This window comes from Lactuca saligna, chromosome 4 (genome assembly GCF_052625555.1).
Source record: "Lactuca saligna cultivar CGN05327 chromosome 4, ASM5262555v1, whole genome shotgun sequence".
In the NCBI taxonomy this organism is placed as follows: Eukaryota; Viridiplantae; Streptophyta; class Magnoliopsida; order Asterales; family Asteraceae; genus Lactuca; species Lactuca saligna.
In genome coordinates, this window is record NC_136420.1 from 330780704 (window position 1) to 330791458 (window position 10755).

Below are 10755 nucleotides of genomic sequence, written 5' to 3' on the forward strand. Positions count from 1 at the left end.
ACGAGAAATTGATGCAGCAATTGTGGCTGAAGTTGGATATCTGGTTTCTGTACACGGTGATTACGTTCGGATTTGTTTATCAGTTTGCGGATTTCTCACCACTGCAAACGACGGTGGCTATGTACATGGTTGTGTCGGTGTGTAGTTTAATTCTGTTGTTTGTGTTTGTAATCGTTGATGTTATTGAGTTTTGGAAGATTTGGAGATATGGAGAGGATCATGAAACTCAGTTGTCTGAGAATCCGATGACAGATGCCGGAGAATTGAATTCTTATTCTGTCTCGATCTGGGAGAAAGTGTGATTCATCATCATATTTGATTACTCGGGAAGAATGGAAACAATTATTAATCTGTGTTGTTTGATAAATAAACAAATATAATTAAATGTAATGAAAGTAAATGAAATGAAAATCTCTCTCTCTCTCACTCAAATAATTATAGGTATTTGGTGATATGGAGTGATGGTATTTCTTAGCTATGTGGTGCGAAAGTGGTGACAATACACACAAATGATCAAAGGACTTACACCAAGAAAAAAGTGGACAAAAAAGAGATCGATAAAGGGGAAGAACTCGAGAAGGGCTTATGATTGGAATGAGGCACATAGTAACACATATTCAAAATTTTGAAAAGATATGATAGAATAAAACCCTTCAATTGACGCTCACATCGTTCTTCAATCTTCAAAACCGCAACAAAAGATTTTCCTAAAAGAAGGAAGAGATCGACAACTAGCCTTGCCCTAACTTCATCTATCCAGATTTTCTAAATAGGATTGGAATTGTTGATTCCATTCATGTTGTTATACCAGCATATCAAACAAGCATTTATTGCAGTTTTGTCACCAGTAAAATAATGAGTTTCACGTGTTTGAACATGAATATTTCATAAGAACTTACTAACTTAAATAAAGAGGTTTAATAAGTTCTTACTCCTGACTTGTTGCTTATTTAAAGAATTTTTAATAAATTATTTCCTTAATACACGTAGCACCGATTTACCAAACACTAAAAAATAACTTATAACTTTATTATGCTTTCGTACCAAATAAGTTAATCCATTTTTTTAAAATTTCGTTTTAACAATGAATAAGCTAATAAACTCTTTTACTAACAAAATAAACTGTTTTAAATAAGAAATTCCAAACTCCTAACTTCTAGGTTACATCTAGGAAAAAAAAAAAAAAATATATAATGTTGTAATATAGAATAGAAAGTAGATTGTTATTGTCATTGGTTTTTTTTTTTGGCATTTAGCTTTTAGTTAGGTGACTTAATGTTTACTTGGCATTGTTACCAAACTTGATTTACACACTTTGTTTCTATTAATCTTTTTTTTATAAATATAACTAACGTAATAGAATCGCAAACTTATCACACATATCTACAGTTACGAACAAGGGATACATTTGACAAAATCAATGACAAAGAGAGTGAAATTTGATATTTAGTGTCTATTCATACCCCTAATACGTTGTAATGACATTTTTCATCGTGAAAAAAAAAACATAGAGAAATAATTGTTTTGGGCTCTAAGAATATATATAAATGTCGAGCTGGCCCTATAATTGAGAGTTATTTAATGAGTAAGGTTCTAAGCCCACAAAATCTCTCGAGAGGCTATATGCCTTTATAAGCCCACAAAATCTCTCGAGAGGTTATATGCGGTCATACTCTGACCAACCGACAACCACTCCATCAATCGTCTGTCGTTTCGTTTATCTTCTATGCAAGTGATTTAAATTAAGCTATAGACAGGATGTGTTTATAACACTCTGTGAATTTATTTAGCTTTTTTTTTATAATGAATACGATAGATAAATATAAATATATAATCTTTGTAATTGAATTTGGGTGAGGAGAGAAGATGCTTCTTGGCTTGTGTTTTGTAAATTGGGAAGAAATCCAAGTACAGGAAAGTTGGTTTTGTAACTGAGCACGAATGGTGATTTGGTTTTCGACAATTACACGTTCTTAGTTTATAATCTCTTGAGATAGGGTGTTCAAGACTAGTGGATTTCGATGAATGATTTTTTCTTGCTTGACATTGTTTTTGTGTGTTGAAAGCCTTCGATGAATGATTTTTTCTAGCTTCTGCGACCCAAGCTCGCCCCCTTTCACCCTCAGAGCGCCCTACATCAAACCCTAAATCGTTTCTTGTGAGATCGAAGGGATTAGAGTGATTCCTTGAAGTTTTTAGGAGAAGAAGGAGAGTGGAGCAAGAAAAGGAGAAGGAGACCAGATATCTTGGTGCTATTTCAGAGTTCTCTGAGGTATATCTCAACTCTATTCTGTTTGCATGCTTAAAACCCCATTAGATCACCTTTTAAGCTCTTCTTGAACCTTTTCCAAGCTTGTGCATGAAGTAGAACTCGTAATAGGTTGAGTATCCACTAGAACTAGTCTTGTTTGAGCTCCAGAAGCTCAGATCTATAACCTTTATGGGAGTAAATTGCTGGAATGTCCTAGATCTACCTTCTTAGCCATTATTTCGCCCCTAATCCCCATTATATGCGTTTCTACACGTAAAGTTGGAAACTTTACGTGTAAACCAGGCCCTAGGAACCCAGATCTATGAATGGAATGAGCTGGATCCAAGCAAAATCGTGTGTATGGTTTTTGCATGTGGCCGACTCGGCGAATCGTTCATCTGACTCGGCGAGTCGGGTCGCGAGTCCCAAGGTTGTTCCCTTTTGTGTCTGCAAGTTGGAGTAGTGAGTCATAGGGTATGACTCAGTGAGTTGGAAGCCAGACTCACTCATGAAGTAACTCGGCGAGTCAATGCCATGACTCGGTGAGTTCATGGCAATCTTCTTGTCTCAAGAACAACCCGGCGAGTTGTTCATACAACTCGGTGAGTCACAGCTTAGAGTGTTCTTCGGATGAAGGCGAACTCGGCGAGTTGTTCATATAACTCGGCGAGTAGGATGCAAAACTATTAAGACTTGGTTATAGAGAAAGGGACTCGACGATTCGGTAAGCCAACTCGACGAGTCTGGTCAACTGGCAGTTGACTATGACTTAACTCATGACTTGTTAAGGGTAAATGGGCAATTTACCCTAAGGGCGGTTAGCAGTATTTGACTAAGTGTTTGGTGGGAATTATAGCCGAAGGATTTCCGAAGCAGCAGCAGCAACAGACAGACAGACTATTCCCACACAGATCAGCAGCTACTACGAGGTGAGTTACCTTCCAGTAGCGGTGGGTCTAAGGCCACAATGCCGGCCCACCAGTAGGAGATGTATGATAGATGATTGTCTTTGTGATATCATCTAGGTTTGCTACTACCTGATATGTTATATGCTAGCATGATATGTTGTATGTGATAGTAGTAGAGTTCAGTTGTTAGGACCGAAGGGTAGTCAGACACCCCAGATACGTCTGGCAGTATATGATGATATGTTTGCATGATGGCTTTTTACGTTATATGCGATAGAGGTAGTAGGAGGGGACTAGTCCCCGAGTTCGGTTGCTAGGACCGAAGGGTAGTTCAGGCACCCCAGATACGTCTAATAATATGTTATGTTATGATATATGTGATAGTAGTAGTAGGGGTGAAATAGTCCCCAAGGTTCGGTCGTCAGGACCGAAGGGTAATCAGCACCCCAGAATGGCTTGACATGGGTAGTCAGCACCCCATAATGGCTTGACACGGGTAGGTCAGCACCCCAGAATGGTCGTACCGAGTAGGTCGGGCACCCCAGAAATGCCTGGTAATATGTATGATATGTGATTGTATGGTATATGGTATGATGGGGGAACTCACTAAGCTTTGTGCTTACAGTTTTCAGTTTTGGTTTCAGGTACCTCTTCTTCGAAGGGGAAGGAGCTGGCGCGGTAGTGGCCCATCACACACATGCTTCGTTTCCGCATCATGAGAACTTCCTGGGGATTTGTACTCTGACTTTATTATGTTTATTGAAATGTTTTCCAGACATGCGATATCTTACTAAAATACTTTGATTAGTAAATGTTTTAATTCGAATGTTTTGTTAAAAATATGTTTTCAAAAATGAAATTTTTGGCTCATATTTTGGGGTGTTACAAGTTGGTATCAGAGCCCTGGTTTGAGGGATTCGGACACACCTTCGGGGGTGTTTGAACTCAAATCGAGGGATTAAAAGATTTTGGAAAGAGAAAATGTTTTCTAAAAGGCTAAGTAAATGGTTTTAAGAAAGAACAAAGTGTGTGATGTGCGCGACCGGCCGAGCTCAAGTAAGTATTCCCTAATGTACCCATACAAGTTTATTTATGTTTATCAGTTTCTGTAGAACAGCATGCTAGAATAGGACTAAGGATCTAGGAGTGATGCCTTATGTGCCTGCTTTATGTGCTTCAGTATATGAAAGAGTTGCATGCTAGAGTTGAGTAGACAGCAGTAGGGTAGCCTGTTGAGGTTATTACTGATAGTACGAGTTTAGCATTGTATGTTAGTTCAGTTTTCTATACGAGGATAGAGTTGTTTGAGATTGTTTTCCTTATGTCCAAATGTTGTTTTCTTTGTGCTATGTGGGCTTTGAAGTGATGGGAGTTAACTGTTCGATGAATACGTTAAAGTCACATGTAATCAGGGTTGAATAATCTCATAGTGTTGGATTTGACTCTATTGCGTAGCTCTTGTTTGAGTCCTAACCGTTGTAGAGATGAGTCCCTTACTCGAAGGATTATCCGAGCCTCATCACATGTGATTGTATTCAGGTAATAGTTAATTGGCATCACCAAGAGGCCTTCAGCAGCTGAGGACTGGGTTGGGTGGAGTCATAGGTTTCCTAGGGTAAGCCTAGGATAAAGAGTAGCAGTGATCAGAGGTAGTGGAAGGGACGTGGTTGAGTCGAGGCGGTCTTTAGGGAAGGTACGGATAGGTGTGGAAGGTAGTATGGGATCGTACTACTGAAAGCAAAGGATTCGTACCCGAACCGAGGAAGGCTATGATAAGACCAGGGAACTTGTAGTGGGTGGGATCCCTCCAGGGGTATCAGTATCGCTAACAGTTGTTATTTCTTTGTATTTCAGAATGGTGGTACTACGCCCGAGGCCAGCAGTTGGCAGTTCAGGAGAGGGATCCGGTTCGGGATCAGGTTCCGAGCCTGTAGATGAGAGGTTGTGCGAGTTCATCGCGTCGGAGATCACCAGAGGTGTCCTTGAGTCGACCCCCATTATCTTCGGGTCGATCAAGGAGGGGATATTGGAGATGATGGAGGATCGCCTCCGGGCATTCAGGAGTGACATGGTATCTGGCCATTCGGGATCTCGCACATTGTCCTTCAAGGACTTTCGGGGAAGTGGTGCACCGAACTTTCATGGGGCGAAGGACCCCATAGCTGCCAGACGATGGATTGCAGACATTGAGTCTGCACAGTTGACTAGTTTCTGCCCTGAGGGGTCGAAGGTGAGATATGTAGCAGGATGTCTGAGAGATCGAGCTAGGGATTGGTGGGAGTCTGTCGGTGACTCGTTGGGAGCCTCGGTTGTTGAGGCTATGACCTGGTCGGACTTCGTGACCAGGTTCAGGGCAGAGTTTGCGCCGGATGTCGAGCTTCAGCAGCTGACCAGGGAGTTCCTAGATATGAGACAGACGACGGAGACTGTGGCAGAGATCACCGCCAAGTTCCGGGAGAGGGTGTTGCTGGTGCCCCAGTACGCAGGCGACGAGGATATGAGGAGGACCCGCTACCATGATATGCTACGAGCTGATATTCGGGAGCATGTCAAGTTTTCAGCTTGCCCTACCTTGGACTCCATGATTGCCAGGGCGAGGGAGAGGGAGATAGATTTGGAGCACATCTGGAAACGGAAGGCTGAGGAGGGACAGACAGGAGGGGCTTCGGGGAAGAAGCCCAAGGGATCAGATGGTAGGCCGAAAGGCCAGTCAGGACCGAGCCGTTGCAGGAAATACGGCAGGCCTCATGAGGGGGCATGTAGATTAGGATCGTCGAGCTACTATAAGTGCGGCAAGGCGGGGCACTTCAGCAGGGATTGTACCGCCCCTGCACCTGTGATTCAGACATCGGAGTTGCTGTGTTTCCACTGCAACCAGAGGGGCTACAAGAAGGCCAATTGCCCCCAGTTGACATCACCAGCGCCGGTTAAGGCGCCAGCTCCAGCGACCCTGCGGATCACAGATGGCCGGTAGGGCAAGGCAGAGGCTCCAGTGGTGAGGAGCCGGGCATTTCAGTTGACTGTCGAGGAGGCACGCGCTGCACCCGATGTGGTGACGGGTATGATTCTTTCCTTCTCACTTATTTATATGATGGTATGATATTGATATGTACTTGGTTTTTGTATCTATATGTGTTAGGATCATTCCATGTGAACGGTATCCCAGTCCAGGTGTTGTTCAACTCGGGTGCTACCCGGTTGTTTGTTTCCCTTGCGCTTAGCAAGAAGTTCACTGAGTCCTCGGGCATGTTGGATTGCCCTTTATAGGTAGAGATTGTCGATGATCTATCGGTGTGAGCATCAGCAGTGTTCAGGGATTGTGTTTTGAGGTTATTTGAGGAGCGTTATCTGGCGGACTTGGTTCCCATTCCGTTGCGTGGGAACAAGGTGATTATAGGCATGGATTGGTTGAGCCCCAATGGGGCGGTGATAGATTGCGCACAACAGCTGGTGCGGGTCAGGACCCCAAGCGGGGGAGAGTTGGTGATCCACGGTGAGAGGCCACAACGTGGACCAATAGTATGTTCAGCAGCGAGAGCTAGGTGCTACCTTCAGCAAGGATGCGCATGTTATGTCGCGTATTGATGGGTTTTGAGCATTCTAACACTTCCTAAGTGTACATGCAACCCTAATAACCTTGGATCTATGTTTGTCTAATTATCATGCAAAGTTGAATTCCAAGGTTATATTCCTATCTAGCATACATGGGGAACAATTTTAACTTAAAGTATAGATAGAATAACTTACCTTGTTGTTGTTTGTGTTCCTTGAAACCTTGTGAGCCTAGCACCCCAAGTGTGATGCCTCAAATGCTTCACACAACACCAAATGCTCTTGGAAGAACTTATGAAAGAACACACACTTCTCAAAATCGGCCAAGCCCTCTTGTTTCTTAGTGTAGCCGATTTTAGGTGGAGAACATGTTTCTTATATAGTGTTGACACATCTAGGGTTAAACCCTAATGTGTCACGACTCTTCATTTCCATGACCCATGGGTTTGTAACTCCCATGGAGCATCCATGGAGCATCCTATGGGTGGAACCCAACTTGATAATCCATGGAGCCTCTTAGCCCACTATACAAGATATGGATGATTTACATAATCAACCCATATATTTAATTAGTTATCTTTTGATCACATAATTAAATCTAAATTAATTCTTGATCAAACTAATCAAATAATATTATTAATATATTAGAACTTATAATATATTAATAATCTCCAAGTGTTATTTCTCTCATTTAGTCTATCCAATTGCACGGTGCCATGCAACCCAAATGGACCATGTCGGGTCGGGTCAAGTACATACCAGAAATAGTTATGGACATAGACACCTTATCCAACAGTCTCCCACTTGGATAAGTCTAATAACTATTACTGCAAGTATGACTTCAGGAACCGATCGGCAATCGTAGCTCTTTACAAGGTTTCTCGGAACTGAGAAGATGATGGTACGCCATTTAAGATAAGTGATCATATAATCCTCTGTTCTAGATATCAGTCGGACAAATACACGGAACAATGTCTTACTTATTGTCCAACAGTTTGTTTCCCGATTTCCGATTTGTTCGACAAAGAACTTAATTGAACACATCAACTTAGTTCTGGTCGGGCCCGGTACATAGGTCAAAACAAAATCATCGAGGGGCCCAGATATCAGCTTCTAATCCAAGAAGGAGCAGATAAACTTCGACTCATATGTTTGTTCTACCACTCATTGAATTACACACAAGAACGCGATTTATAACATCGAGTTACCAATGCATTTTTCGTACAATCAATGCATAACCAACTTGTAAATAACAAATCATATCTCTAGGTTTAAAGACTTATATGATATTACCGTCTCACGATCACTCGAGATAGAATTCCATGAAGTGATTCCAGTGAGCGTGGGTTGAGTCCAATGCTCAGAACTTATGAGCACTCATGATTGTTGTAGCCTTGTCCAAGACCTCTACAACCAAACATGACAGTCTTGATTCATACCTACTTCCGACATATGACCGACTGTGGAGGTTTGAATAATATGTTATACCAAACAAAATTATTCTAGAAGTCAAAACATGCAAAAGAAATATAGTAAACGATCGACAAGAGATAGCAACACTTTACTCATAAACAAAACACTTTTATTCATCATCAAATGTCAATTACACTTTACAAATTTCGAGGTTATCTAACTACTAAATCTAATATCATCCTTCAGCCCTATGCTCCGAGCATGCTGGAGATGCTTAACCCGAGTCAGTCCCTTCGTGAGGGGATCTGCCGGATTCTCATCTGATGATACCCTCTTTGCCACGAGGAGTCCTTCTTCGATACGATGTCTGATGAAATGGTATTTTCTGTCGATGTGTCTGGATCTCCCGTGATCCTTTGGTTCCTTGGCTAAGGCAACAGCACTTTCACTATCACAGAAAATTTCCATTGGCTCTTTAATAGCTGGTACAACTCCAAGGTCTCCAATGAAGTTCCTCATCCATAACGCCTCCTTTGCCGCCTCGCTAGCTGCAATATACTCTGATTCACAAGTAGAATCTGCCACTGTCTCTTGCTTGGAACTCTTCCAAGAAATTGCTCCTCCATTTAGGGTAAAGACCCAGCCCGACTGAGAGCGGAAGTTATCCCTATCAGTCTGGAAGCTAGCATCACTATACCCTACAACTCTCAAGTCATCACTCCCACCGAGGGTAAGGACCCAGTCCTTAGTCCTTCGTAGGTACTTGAGAATATTCTTTACCGCAGTCCAATGTGCCTTGCCAGGGTTCCCCTGAAACCTGCTAACCATGCTCAGGGCAAAAGCTACATCAGGTCGAGTACACGTCATAGCATACATGATCGATCCTACAGCCGAAGCATAAGGTACTCGACTCATTTGTGCTATCTCAGCCTCAGTGCTAGGGCTTTGTGTCTTACTCAGTTTGGCGTTACTCTGGATGGGCAATTCTCCTTTCTTGGAGTCCTGCATGCTGAATCTCTTCAGCACCTTATCCAAGTAGGTACTTTGACTAAGTCCAATTAGTCTTTTACTCCGATCTCTCAAGATCCTTATCCCTAAAATATAGGCAGCTTCACCAAGGTCCTTCATAGCGAAACACTTTCCAAGCCAGGACTTTACTTCCTGCAGGGTTGGAATGTCGTTTCCTATGAGTAGTATGTCATCCACATACAATACCAAAAAGCTAACTATACTTCCACTAGCCTTGACATACACACAAGATTCATCTTCACTCCTAGAAAAGCCAAATTCCTTGACCTTTTCATCAAAGCAAAGATTCCATCTGTGAGGTGCTTGCTTTAATCCATAAATGGACTTCTCAAGCTTACACACTCTATTAGGGTACTCGTTGCTGACAAAACCCTCTGGCTGACTCATGTAAACATCTTCAGCCAACTTTCCATTAAGGAAAGCGGTTTTGACATCCATTTGCCAAATTTCATAGTCATGAAATGCGGCTATGGCTAACAGAACCCGAATAGACTTAATCTTGGCTACCGGAGAAAAGGTCTCATCATAATCCACTCCAGGAATTTGAGAGAAGCCCTTTGCAACCAGTCTAGCCTTATAAGTGTGTACTTTACCATCCATGTCGGTCTTCTTCTTGAAGACCCATTTGCACCCTACAGTCTTTCGACCTGGTACATTCTCAACCAAGTTCCAAACTTGATTGTCATACATGGATTGTATCTCGCTATCCATAGCCTCTTTCCATTTAGCAGACTCGGGGCCTGCCATGGCTTCCTCGTAGCTGTTAGGGTCATCTTGACTTACTAGTGTCCATCACTAATAAGTGTCTCACCTTCTGCAGTAATATGGAATCCATAGTAATGCTCAGGTGCACTCCTAACTCTCGTGGAACGCCTCAGAGGTACAGATTCGTCAATTGGCTCAACAGGAGTTTCCTCCTCAAGTTGAGGGCTAGATTTTGAAGTTCCATCACCACTTGACTCTTGAATTTCTTCAAGATCAATTTGCCTCCCACTATCTCCTTGGCTTATAAACTCTCTTTCTCGAAAGACTCCTCTTCTTGCTACAAAGACCACATTGTCACTAGGTCTGTAGAAGAGGTAACCAAAGGATTGCTGTGGGTAGCCGATGAAAATACACCTCTCGCTTCGGGGTTCGAGCTTATCATGAGTCTCGCGTCTCACGAAAGCCTCGCAACCCCAAATCTTGATGTGGTCTAGTTTAGGTAATTTACCAGTCCACATCTCGTGAGGAGTTTTGGCAACTTTCTTTGTAGGGACTAGATTAAGGATATGGGCGGCAGTCTCTAAGGCATACCCCCAGAATGAGATTGGTAGCGAAGCTCGACTCATCATGGAACGAACCATGTCCAACAAGGTTCGATTACGCCTCTCAGCCACACCATTCAACTGTGGTGTCCTGGGAGGTGTCAATTATGAGACAATCCCACATTCCCTTAGATAGTCGAGGAACTCTGAACTAAGATACTCACCACCCCGATCGGATCGAAGCATCTTAATGTTCCTGCCCAATTGATTCTCGAATTCCTATTTAAATTCCTTAAACTTCTCGAAAGTCTCTGACTTATGCTTGATTAAGTAGACATATCCATATCTACTGTAA